Raw genomic sequence first — 12,874 nt, forward strand, 5'->3', positions numbered from 1 at the left:
ACAAGTTAAAATGGAGTTTGAGTTACAATATGGACAAGTGTAAGGAATGACAAACAGTGAGCAGAAGTTACAATGTTGAAACAGTGCAAGTTTCAGCGATTTAAGCAGCAATTGGATTGAAAGTGAAACTCAATTAGGCAGTTATTGGGGTAACCGGTTTTATGAATGAATGTTGTTTCATTCATAAAACTTTGCTTATGAAGTTATATTAATAATGAGAACAATTAAAAACAATTTCATTGATCAGTTCTACAGCTGGAGCCCAGCTGCTGCCCAGGGCTGACTGCCGGAGCCTCGCCCATTCTCCTGATTATCCAAATTTTTGATTAGCGGATCTCTCCCTGGTCCCAATTAGATTGCATAAATGGGGTTCCACTGTAATATGTTTGGCCTTTAGCTGAACAGGTTCATAGATACTAAGGTCAGAAGGGACCATTATGATCATCTCGTCTGACCTCCTGCACAACGCAGGCCACAGAATCTCACCGACCCACTCCTGCAAAAAACCTCTCACCTAAGTCTGAGCTATTGAAGTCCTCAAATTGTGGTTTAAAGACTTCAAGGAGCAGAGCATCCTCCAGCAAGTGACCCGTGCCCCATGCTACAGAGGAAGGCGAAAAACCTCCAGGGCCTCTTCCAATCTGCCCTGGAGGAAAATTCCTTCCTGATCCCAAATATGGCGATCAGCTAAACCTTGAGCATATGGGCAAGATTCCCCAGCCAGATACTACAGAAAATTCTTTCCTGGGTAACTCAGATCCCACCCCATCTGATATCCCATCACAGGCTATTAGGCCTATTTACCATTAATATTTAAAGATCAATTAATTACCAAAATCATGTTATCCCATCATACCATCTCCTCCATAAACTTATTGAGTTTAATCTTAAAGCCAGATAGATCTTTTGCACCCCTGCTTCCCTATTTGGCTATTTTGGACAGCTCTGGCCTACGGTGACTGACAGCTACACGGTATAAATTTCAGAGTAGCAGCCGTGTTAGTCTGTATCCACAAAAAGAAAAGGAGTACTTGTGGCACCTTAGAGACCAACAAATTTATTTGAGCATAAGCTTTCGTGAGCTAGAGCTCACTTCATCAGATGCATTCAGTGGAAATGAATGCATCCGATGAAGTGAGCTGTAGCTCACGAAAGCTTATGCTCAAATAAATTTGTTAGTCTCTAAGGTGCCACAAGTACTCCTTTTCTTTTTATGGTATAACACTGATTGATAAATTGAGTCAAAATTCCTGATTTAGCATTTTCAATAAATGTGGTGTGGAAAGTGCACTAGTTATCAAGGCACCACAGTTGACCATGGCCACATAAGAGGAGAGATAAGAAATACGCTGTACTTGCTTCTATAGCCTGAATTATATCCTCTTAAAAATCAGTAAATCACTCACATCATCAGTTACTTCTGTGGGGCTTTATGCAGGGTCCATGTGTGGAGAATGAGACTACCTGCAGGCACAGGGTCCACCTAGACAGGGCTTCTTGCAGAATTGGGACTTGTTTTCTTTATTTTATAGTGACATTGGAGCTTTGTCTCATCTTAAATCCTAGTCTATCTTGTTAAAAATGCATAACTTTAATAAAAAGTCATCAATAGTCAAAACATAATTTTTTTTCCCTACATGTGCTGTTAGTTTACTTTTGAACTTTAAATTGGACATGGAGAAGAAACTGGTCAATTTTGTTTTCAGATGTCCATGTTTCAAAAACTGCAGGAAATGTTTAAATCAACCCAAAAAATTGAAGAGGAAATCAGTAAGGTTATGTTTAATACCAAACTTAAATACCTGTGTATCTTAGGATGCCTTTCATTTTGCCCCTTTTTAAAGCAAATGACACACCTGTATGTGTTGCCAACAGGTGTAATTTAATTACTGGTTTTATGATAGTCAGTGTTTACTTAAGGTTCAGCTTCCTGGAGACTGAGGAGAGAACCTCAGCTTTAATTGTTTTTTGTAAAGTAACTTTCTAGCCTTCATGGTTTCAAAGCAAAGTTTGAAGACGTGGCTGAGTGCACCCAGAAGGCTCCAAAACCTGAACACAAATAAGCAAAACCTCAATTTATTTTTAAGACATTCACGAATTTCCAATTCATAGGGTGAGGACCAGACTGACTCAGTTCTGACAGTCTGAGGTTGGCAGCAGTACTGCTCACAGGCTTGGATGGCCACAGCTCGTGGGTGCGGTTGCCCATAGCATGTGCTCACTAAAGTGCCAAGGGCACGTTGGGTCAGGGAGTGGCCCTTTTCATACCTTGCACAGTGTGGAGCACCCTACTGGCTCTAGGTAACACAGTGCGGATTGCATGGATAGTGCTCAGCGGCCCGTTTTGGCTTGCACAAGGCAAGCAGGGCAGGCCCACCTCATGTTGAAAGTGCGGGCCTACGCGTGCAGCAGGCGGAGACCCAAGCAGAGGTGCTGGAAGGAACTAGGGGCGCCCCCCGGCTTGACGTGGTTTCCACCATACACAGGGTTTACAGCTGGGTTCAGTGGCGCTCAGCACCCCCACTCCACACATTGTTCCAGCGCCCCCGGACACAAGAGGCTCCTGGCCCTGCCGGAGCGGGAGGGGATTTCAGCAGAGGGGATTTTACCAGCCCTTCTGAAACCCACCCCCGGGGGGGGCGGTGCGCGCGCCGGGCTGGCGGCGCTGCGGCAGAGGACGCCCGGGCAGCAGCAGGCCTGCAGGGGGCCGAGCCGCCGCCGCCGCTGCTGCTGCTGCTGCTGCTGCGGCGGGAGGAGGGGCCGGGCTGCCTTCTGCCGTCACAACCGGGAGCTGCGGAGCGCGTCGACGCCTCCGGCCGCTGGAGCCGCGGGCGGCGGAGCGGGGCGCTGCTGCTGCGAGCCCTGTTGGGCGGGAGCGGCGGAGGTGAGGAGGAGGCTCGTTTCCCGGGCTGTGCCCCAGCCTGCGGATGCACTGCTGGGGCTCGGAGGTGCAGCAGCGGCCGGGGGGGACCTGCGGGCGGCAGCAGGAGGGGGCAGCGGTCCCTGTTCCGGACCGCGCCCCGGCTATGGCCAGGGGACGCTCGTCTCCCCTCAGCCCTTGGCGCCGGCAGCTGCCCGCCGTGGGCAGGGCTGGTTCCCGGGGCGGGGGCCGGGGGGAAGCGCCGCGATGTCCGCAGCCCGCGCGTGGGGGCGTTTAGCAACCGGGGCTGCAGCGGCGCTGATGCCCGGGAGCCGGCCCCGCGCCGCGCCCCGGCGGGATGTGGCCGCCGCTCGGCTCGCGCCTGCGCCTGGTGATTGGCTGGTGCCGAGATCGGGGGCATCAGTTGGCAGGGAGGGAACAAATCCTGACCTGTGAATAGTTCTCCGGGTGTCTGCGCGGCAGCGGCTCGGCCCCCGGAGCCTGGGCTGCCCTGCAGGCCTGGCGGGCTGATGCCGGGGCTTCTGCTCCTCGTAAGCTTAGGAACCAGTGATGGGCGAGCGAAGGGGTATGGTGTATTTGCTACCCAAATAAGGGGGAATGTTGAGTTTCCCTACTTAATCCCGCCGGTTAAGGTGTTCATATGCAGTATCCATTTTGAACAGGCTTATGATGCTTGCTGTTTACTTAACAGGCACTGTCAAGGTCTCCCTCCAATTTCAAAAATCGTTTTCTTCCAACTTCCCACTTACTAGTCCAGCTGTTTGTAGGCCATGGTGAATTTTTTCCATGTCAGCATAATTTTTTTTTCTGTATTGTTGATCTTGAGAAGTGGGCTACTGTGATCACTTTAAAATAGCTGTGCCTAGCCTTTGGAGTTTTGGAGGAAAAAATAGATGTATATAAATAACTATCTTGCAAACAGATGCAGAACTTCAAAACTGATTTTTGTAATTAATCCTGCCAACAATCCATTTGAATTTATTATGATGTGACAGTCGCATTGTCATTTGTTTTCATCCATGTTTCTGGGTATTTTATCAAAGAGACTGTGTTTTGACATTAGCATGGGCACCTCTTTTGCGTAGTGATGTTCGTGTACATAATACTTTACAGAAATACTTGATGGCAAGGTCTTTGCGCCTGAGGAATTTACAATCTAAATTAAAGGAATACTTGTGGCACCTTAGAGACTAACCAATTTATTTGAGCATAAGCTTTCGTGAGCTACAGCTCACTTCATTGGATGCATACTCACTTCATCAGTATGCATCCGATGAAGTGAGCTGTAGCTCACGAAAGCTTATGCTCAAATCAATTGGTTAGTCTCTAAGGTGCCACAAGTACTCCTTTTCTTTTTGCAAATACAGACTAACACGGCTGCTACTCTGAAACCCATCCTTTGCAAGTGACTCTCTTCTGAGTTGGAAGCTCCACCTGATGTTACTCCACAGCTTGAGTGGGAGGAGTTTCCTCCCATCCAATGCAACTCCCATCACTCAAATTGAAAAAAATAAGTTGGAGCAGGGTTCTAAACCCCTATCTGCAAACCAATTGCTTGCTTGTACCTGGGGTGCCTTGAGGGCTTTTGTGATCTCTGCCTTTCCAGTTAAGTTCTCATGCAAGAGGCAGAAAGAGGCCACAATATCAGGACTATAGTCACATGACAAATAATGATAAACCCAGGTGGGTGGAGTAGACGATGGAGAGGGAGTACAAAATTTGAGAGAGCATCCACTTTGAAAGTGGATTAAGCTAAAATGGAAAAAAGCATTCTTCTTCTGGAATGTTTGTGTCCACACTGGGAGCTATTCTGGAATAGTTTATTTTGCAATAATCATTCTGGTCAATTTCCATATGCAGACAAGCCTTAAAAGGAAGCAGATTGCTTATAACATATCTTGGATTTTATTATCCATGTGCAAGACCGGAGTATATCAACAGCGGAGATCTGTCTGCATAAGAACAGCCATACTGGGTCAGACCAAAGGTCCATCTAGTCCAGTATTTTGTCTTCCAACAGTGGCCAATGCCAGGTGACCCAGAGGGAGTGGACAAAACAGGTAATCACCAGGTGATTCATCCCCTGTCGCCCATTCCCAGCTTCTGACAAACAGAGGCTAGGGACACCATTCCTGCCCATCCTGGCTAAAAGCTATTGATGGACCTATCCTCCATTAACTTTTTTGATTTTGGTTTTCTAATCCAAAGGGAATGATATAGAGGTGGTGGTATGTGCATTTGATTCAAACTCTTGACTCAGTCATGTTAGCTGAGGTGAGTTTAAAAGTGCAGGTTGTCCTGGAAAATAGCTTTACGCTTGTGTTTATCTCAAAACCTCCTGTTTTTAAAAGCTCACTGTTGAGCTCTGTTTTTCTTCTGAAGATTCAGTTCAACAGGTTGCTTGGCTTGGGAACTCTTTGGTGAATATAAGCCAATTATTTTCCTCTCAGTTTCTCACTAAACTCAACACTAGTGTTAAATGTTGGAGGGGAGCTGAGACTGGTGTGGAAATGCAATAGGTCTTTACATGTGTATAAACTTCAATATTTAAAAATTTTAAACCTTAGCACTTTGTTGGCTAGTCCAAACTGAGATGTGTAGCTTGCTGCTGCTCCCCTCCCAGCCAGTAGTACCAGGTTCATTTAGTGTCTATCGTAGTACTCTATTTTCAGCTGTCTGCACCTGTGCCATGCATGTTTTCTAAAGACTGACATATGACAGCTTTACACTGGAGTGAATTTGTTTTTAATGATCAAATTTTAATATAATCCCTAATGTTCACTAGTACCTTTTGAAAATATGAATGAAATAATCCTTTCAAGGAGTCATTTGAGCTGTAGAAGGAAGATGGCTGCCTGATTCTGAACTCTGTGATCAAGATCCATACAAATTAGGTGTTTACCTAAAACATCCTTACCCAAAAAGTTTCTACAGCAGTTTTAAGAAGCACTTGAACTTACAGGGATGATAGTAGAACCTTTCAAATCTCTGATGGAGCGAAGAACTTTGAAAGAGTTGATATAAACAGCTGTGACACCTCTGCCCCTCAAAACGCAGACTGAGAACGGAATCTCAACCATGTAGCAGGCTCACTCGTGCAGAACTACTTCTGATGACATCACCAGCATGCAGTCCATTCTGGACACAGTTCACATGACGCTGCAGGATCTGACTGTGTGGACAACAGAGTCTGAAGAACAGATTTTGGCTTTGAAGACCAATCCTGGGCTGTACAAGAAGTGGAGGCAAAACCTGCCTGACTTGAGAAAAGCCCTGCAGGACAAAGGGGATAGATCTCAGCACTGCAATATGAGGGTCCTAGCAAGCATGTTGATTCCTTCATTGCATATTAATCAAGCTGCCTTGGGACACAGACTTTGATCGGGTGCACAGATCACCTGCATCTAAGCCTCATTTAGATACCCGAGGATGACGACTAGGAGCTGTGGGTCCAGGGAGCAATCCAGAGCAGGCAGCCTGGCAAACCTGGAAATGATAGTTTCTCAGTACAGAAACGCTGAAACACTTGCCCTCCACCCCCTCCCCTAATTCGCATAGAATCATAGAAGCATGGTACGGGAAGGGACCTCAGTAGGTCTTCAAGTCCAGTCCCCTGCACTCTAGGCAGGGCTACATAATAACTAGACCATTCCTGACAGGTATTTCTGAGACTCTCTTTAAAAGATGGTGTCCTAGCTCCATTCCCATGAACTGCCCTTATCTCAGTACTGCAAAAGCCCAGATAAATATGCTAGTTACTGCCCAATATCCTTGATCAACACTTATTGTAAGAGATTGGAGAATTCTCTCAGTCTCAGAAAATAAAAATACTTTTGCCAAATATTGTCCACAGTCTGGCTTTGTTTGGTAAGCATAGCTGTGGGGTAAGTAACCTGGAACAGATGATGATGTCCATCTCTCAATATTGAGAAGTATCTACTTATTGTTAGAACTGGAGCCCCCTCCCCCCAAAATGGTAGACTGCTCCAATTTACACTCATATAAATTATGACCTAGGATTGACCTTTTAAAATTAAAAGATCCTTCTTGAGCCTTCATCCTATACTCTTTCAAGAGAAAATACTGTTCCTCCTCCATTGATCTACCACTTAGAGGCAAGGCACAGAATCTTGCCCACAGTCCTTGGACCTGTATGTCCAATTAATCAATACTATTCTCATAAACAGTGAAATCTCATTAAGACAGACTACTAAAGAAATGGGATACATTTATTTAAAAGGGGACCACTGATATTCTGGTAGTGTCTTGCATATTGATAAGAATATGTACCTCTCAGTTGTCCTGCATTTATCATGACAGCTACCGTCTTGGCCATGTCCTGCAGTTTTGTCATGCTGATAGTGAGGTCTGCAGTGTGAAAGTTGACGCGATCTCTGATTGCTGTCAGTTCTGCTCACATGTTGCAGACAAATGTAGTGGAGCAGTCCAGACCCAGCAGAGTGGAAAGAAACAGCCCTCCCATACTGTGGATAGAACAGGAGTAGGAAGGGACAGAATATAGAGAGAGGAGAAATGAAGGACAAGGGAGGTAGAACTTATGGGGCACTTGGGAAATAAAGATACCATGGGAAGAGATTCATGGTTTGTCTTTCAGGGCTCAATGCTGGAGTCTTCGGAGTCTGTAATTTGTGATGGGGTGAACAGTGTAGGAAGGGGTTAATAGCCCTGCATATGGGCTGTAGTTGGCCTAGATCCACAACTTCTGCCAGGAATATCAATCCTGGAGGAAATAAGAAGAGAGGAAGCTGATTTCTAAGCTGGTCTTTCCTGACAGAGGGATCTGGGGTCTGGGCATAGAGCAACTAGTGGTAGGCTGATCATCAGCCCCAAGTTAGGATCCCTAGAAGCAGCCTTGTACTAGACTTTTTCATCCATTTTGGTTGTTAACGAAAGTCAAAAAGCAGGAAGAGGGTGAACTTTGACTGTAGGTGGGGTAGTGGTCAGTGTCTTGGAGCAGTTGAGGAAAGGCATCTGCTCACAAACACAGATGTCTTTGTCATTGTTGGGAAAATACATTTCCCCACATATACAATACAATTATGTTTAGCATTTTAAGAATAATTATACATTACACTTTGCACCCTAATGTGTCTGATCCTTGACAGTGTATGTGCAAAGATTCAAGAAGAATTTAAAATAAATTGTTTTATTTTTACAGTTGATCCTAACTTTGCTTGGCAGCATATCTAGAATGAATTAGGGCAGTTTGTAGATGAGCAGTTACAAATACAATGAAGTAAACCACATTGTATCATAAACTTATGAACTATGTTTCTAGTTGTTTGCAAACACTTCTACAATGTGTCATTTTTTTTCTCAGTGCTAAGAAACAAATACTAATCTTATATTTGAATAAGCTGTTTGCAAGGTAATACCACTCCATATAAATGAGCTTTCCTGTAATACGTACAGCTCCAAAGCTAAGGTGTAACATACACAGATTGAATCTGGTGACTGGCATTTCTCCTGGAGGGAATTTTCTAATGCATAACCTTTAAATCACTGAGAGTAATAGCAATCAGAGAACTATTAGCTTTGCCAAGAATGGGTTCTGCTACTCTGCCTTCACAGTTACTACGCTTTTTCCCAATGCAAAGCTTCTATCTCTTTACTGCTAGTGATGAGGTATTGTCTTTCTGTGGTCCTATGGCTCAACATTGCTTCCGTTTAAATCATTAACCATTGCTGGTCTGTGGTGTGGATATAGGCTTTGTAAGTATTTTCACAAATAACCTTCAAGAATGAGAGCTGTGGTGAAATTTTAATATTAGCAAACTGCATCAAGTGAACAGTTTTTCATCAGGCTTTTTAATATGTGCCTGCCTTAGTGCCCTGTTCATTCTTTTCCGCGCACACTCTCTGCATTTGTCCAGTATGCATGGAATGGTCTCTCTCAGGTTCTTCATTCACACTGCCCTTTTAAAAAAAAAAAAAAAGTAACAAAACACTTCTTCTCTGATGCCTGCAAGAACTGAATTAATAATGAGGGAAGGGGAAAACTAAATTGTCCCATATTCCTGGATTTCTCCGTGCAGTCTGTCTATGCATGTAATCTTTAAACTGTAAGCTTCCTTTGGGCAGGAACTGTCTTTATTTTTATGCATGGTATAGTGCTGAGATCACTACTGGTGCCAAACAAAGTGGATTATATACCATATTTCATAGAATTTTAAGGCTAGAGGGACCATTGTGATCATCCAGTCTGACTTCCTGAGGAACACAAGCCATAGAACCTCACCCTATAATTCTTGCATCAGGTCCATACATTCTGGTTGAGCTAGAGTATCACTTTTAAGAAAGACACCGAATCTTGCTTTAATTTGCATTTTTAAGTATGCAGCGTCCCATTGATAAACTAAATTGTCTGTCCCTAACAATGAGTGCAATGACCAAACATTAGTTGAGGAAAAACAAAACCACATTTTGATAATTAATATGAATATTGTGAACTTTTAATGGAGAACGCACAGGAACAAGCACTTTAAATTTCTAATTTGTCTGTATCTAGAAGGCAATTTCTGTGAAGAAGGTGTTGGAAGGAAGGACAGCAATGCAGTGGTTTGGTTTTGAAATTATATGTTGGCGGCAGCTAGAATTGACGCCAATGCAAAAACTTTCTGTTGGTGTTTTGAAATGCTCATTATACGGCTTCTTCATGTAGCTTTTCATGAAACATGAAAATTATTCAGTATGAATTCTGTCATCTAAAAGCTGTATTTTCACCATAGGTTGAGGCTGATAAGCACTAGTGTGTTGCAAGTTCTGCTGGCAGTTTTCTGTGTATCAATATTATTTAAACAAACACTATAGCATTTATTAAAAGAATGTCTCATGTTAAATCCTGTGGAAATGTTACGTGTAGCACTCTATAAAATCTGGCCTTGCTTTGGAAAGCTACCCACAACAGCAATTGCTACAGGATTTCTTGAATGCTTTCCTAGTATGGTCTTTATGTTAAGAGGGATTATTTTGTGGATCTTCTACCCTTCCAGTTATGATTCTGTTGACCCATCCCTCTTTTATCACAATCATATAACACCCAATAGACAGTTACATGAAAACAAATTGCTAGGGAATTAATGCGTTTAGCTGGCTTTAAAACCAGTTTAACAGGTGGAAACCAGGAGCAGGAAGCCAGTAACATGGGACCACTCTGCTCTCTGTGGATCATGCACCTGAATAAAATTCAGAGTAACAGCCGTGTTAGTCTGTATTCGCAAAAAGAAAAGGAGTACTTGTGGCACCTTAGAGACTAATCAGTTTATCTGAGCATGAGCTTTCGTGAGCTACAGCTCATGCTCAAATAAATTGGTTAGTCTCTAAGGTGCCACAAGTACTCCTTTTCTTTTTTCTGAATAAAATTGTGGCTACCTGGGGTTTTGTGCTTATCATTATGCACCTTATGTCTACTTGGAACTTCAGGAGGACAGTAGGTTTAGAATTTAATTCCTACCCCAAAATCGTAGGCCCCTGCCACTTGAGCTCAAGGATTCTGGGAATGTTATAGTGTTGAGGGCAAAGTAGAAGGCAGTGCTGTACATGCAAGCAAGCCAGCTCACTATGGTAGCAGTGAGACACTGGGTTTTTATCCTTCGTGATAACTTACATCTTTATCACATACAAAACTTCTGTGTTAATAGAACATTATCAAGGTTGCAAAGTCAAACATTAAAAAGTTAGGCAATATCAGAATTAAGATTGCCGTTGCAAAGTCAAGGTTGTATAACTCATCTCCACTAACCCATTTTACTTCACCCATGGTGCCTTTTGTTGCCTGCTTCATCACTCAGTGTGTTTCTAGTGCAAAGATGATGGGTGGTAGCACACACCCTTGTCTAACTCCAGTCACAATATCGAATCACTCACCCAGGCCTGCATCTGATTATACTGCTCATCTGCTTCCATCATACAAACTTGTTATGTTGATCAACTTGTCTGGGATCCCGTAGCTAGCAATATTCCACCGGGTATCGAATGCTTTCTTAAAGCCAATACATTTGATAAAGGTGTGCTTTTGCCAAGCAGCAGCTTTTCTGACGATCTCTCAAAGGGCGAATATCTGTTCACAACGTGATGTGCCTGGATGGAACCCAGCCTATTCTTCTTTTAATATTTCATCTACTTCAGTCCATTCAGCATAATGGTGCCCAATACTTTGCCCGAGGTTGGTAGCAGTACAATAGCTCCCAGGTTCATTCAGCGACTGTGATCACCCTTTTTTGTCAATGACACCGTGATACCGTCTTTCCAGTCTTGTGGCACTTGTTCTTTCGCCAGAGCTGAATTCTGTTAAACACAAAAATCTTTCCCCTGTTTAAAATCTTGGACTGTTGCTTTAATTTCATTAGATATTGTTGGTCCTCTTCTGTTTCTAATTTAGTACTGGCATTTCTCTTAAACCTGAGCATGATCTGCCCTGGGCCGTTTAATGGAATGGAAACTTTCGCCATTGTCTGGCTTGTTCTTCATGCATTTTCAATGCCTGTACCCGAGAGTCCCTGGGAAGCATCACCTGTGACTGTCTGGCTCTTCCTAAGAGGTCTATCACTGTTCTGTAGAGCTGCTTGATGTCTTCCCCTCTGTGCTGCTTCCTCTGCCTCTTCAGCCTTCTCCTGAAACTAGGCACTTCTATCTTACCTGCTTCTCCTCTTTATTTCTTTGTCGTCTTCTCTGTATGTGCCACTGGGTAGCAACAGGATGTCTTGCTCGTTCCATAGGGCATACATGTCGCAACCACCTGAGCTTTCTTTGATATCCTTCTGTGATGTCCTGCTCTGTCAGCTCTTTGTATTGTCTGGGAAAGTTGGTACAGGTTACGTGAGAAATGAAAAAAGTACCATCTGACCATACTTGGTGTCAGTGAGACAAGATGGGCAGGGACTGGGAAGATGGTGTGTGATGGTGCTACAATTTTACACAGTGAAACCTCGATTATCTGATTGGAGCCAGGTCGGATAACCAAAAACCCAGATAAACCAGAGAATGAGTTGTAGGGCTCAGGTTGTCAGCCCCGGGCAGTGGGGCTCCTGCTGTCATGCTGACAGTTGGAGCCTCAACCGCTAACAGCCCCAGGCAGCTGTTGGTTTGGTTAATACAGAGAGCCGGATAATGGAGGCTTAGTTAAACAGTTCTACTGTACTTGGGATGTGGAATGGACAAAAGAGGTGTAATTATGTTGAATAACATCACAACAAAGCCTCTGCTGGCGTGGGAACCAGTGAACAACAGAACAGCCAGACAGCCAACAAGACATGTCAAGCATGCAATAATCCGAGTATATGCACCAACAAATGCAGTAGGTGACAGTGAAAAGGATACATTCTCTGCACAGGTGCAGCAAGTATTTGATGGCTTGCCTAACCATGACATTAACTTGATAGGCAACTTCAATGCACAAATTGGCAACAGCTCTATTGGCTGGGAAGGCGTTATGGGCACAGCAGCAGAAGGTATCCAAACTGATATGGCAAACAGTTCTTGAATTTCTGTGTCACAAACAACCGAAAGATAGGAGGCAGTCTCTTCTAGCACAAGAGGATTCACAAGGTCACATTGAGATCACCAGACAATGTGCTTGTCAGCCAGGTAGATCATGAGCGTATAAATAAGAGATGGACATCTTTTTGGAGGGATGTCAGAGTAAGCAGAGGAGCAGATGTTGGCTCAGATTATTATCTTTTAGTGGGTACGTTACAAGTTCAAGTAAAAAAGATCACGAAGCCAGACAACAAGAGTGTTTATAGCAGTAGAGAAGTTCAAGGACAAAGAAATGCAGATCAGATTCCAGATTGTACTTTGCAACCATTCCAGTGTTTTGCAGGACCAGGCCAATGAAAGTTTGGAGGACACAGATGGTCAGATTGGAAGAAGATGGTAGTTGAGATAGCAGAGGAAGGAGTGAGCTACTGAAGATGCATGAATTATATCTGGGCCCTGGGCAGTGATTGACTAGTGGAAAGCTATGAAGGCAAA

At 44.0% G+C, this 12,874-nt stretch overlaps 1 protein-coding gene across 25 annotated transcripts in view; it reads left to right on the plus strand.

Annotated features, from left to right (window-relative positions):
* The first annotated feature begins 345 nt into the window (after window positions 1–345).
* The window catches only part of INPP4A (inositol polyphosphate-4-phosphatase type I A), a 196,002-nt gene continuing 183,473 nt past the window's right edge, over window positions 346–12,874 (plus strand). For 9 of the 25 annotated variants that reach the window (XM_037898599.2, XM_043537447.1, XM_043537562.1 and 6 more), the window contains exon 1: window positions 2,765–2,884. The gene's annotated coding sequence lies outside the window, so the exon portion shown is untranslated. Of the gene's footprint in view, window positions 2,885–12,874 lie in introns of all 25 variants that reach the window. The other 16 variants (XM_043537491.1, XM_043537545.1, XM_043537575.1 and 13 more) reach the window with 4 other exon arrangements.

This window comes from Chelonia mydas, chromosome 1 (assembly GCF_015237465.2).
Source record: "Chelonia mydas isolate rCheMyd1 chromosome 1, rCheMyd1.pri.v2, whole genome shotgun sequence".
NCBI classification, from domain to species: domain Eukaryota; kingdom Metazoa; phylum Chordata; order Testudines; family Cheloniidae; genus Chelonia; species Chelonia mydas.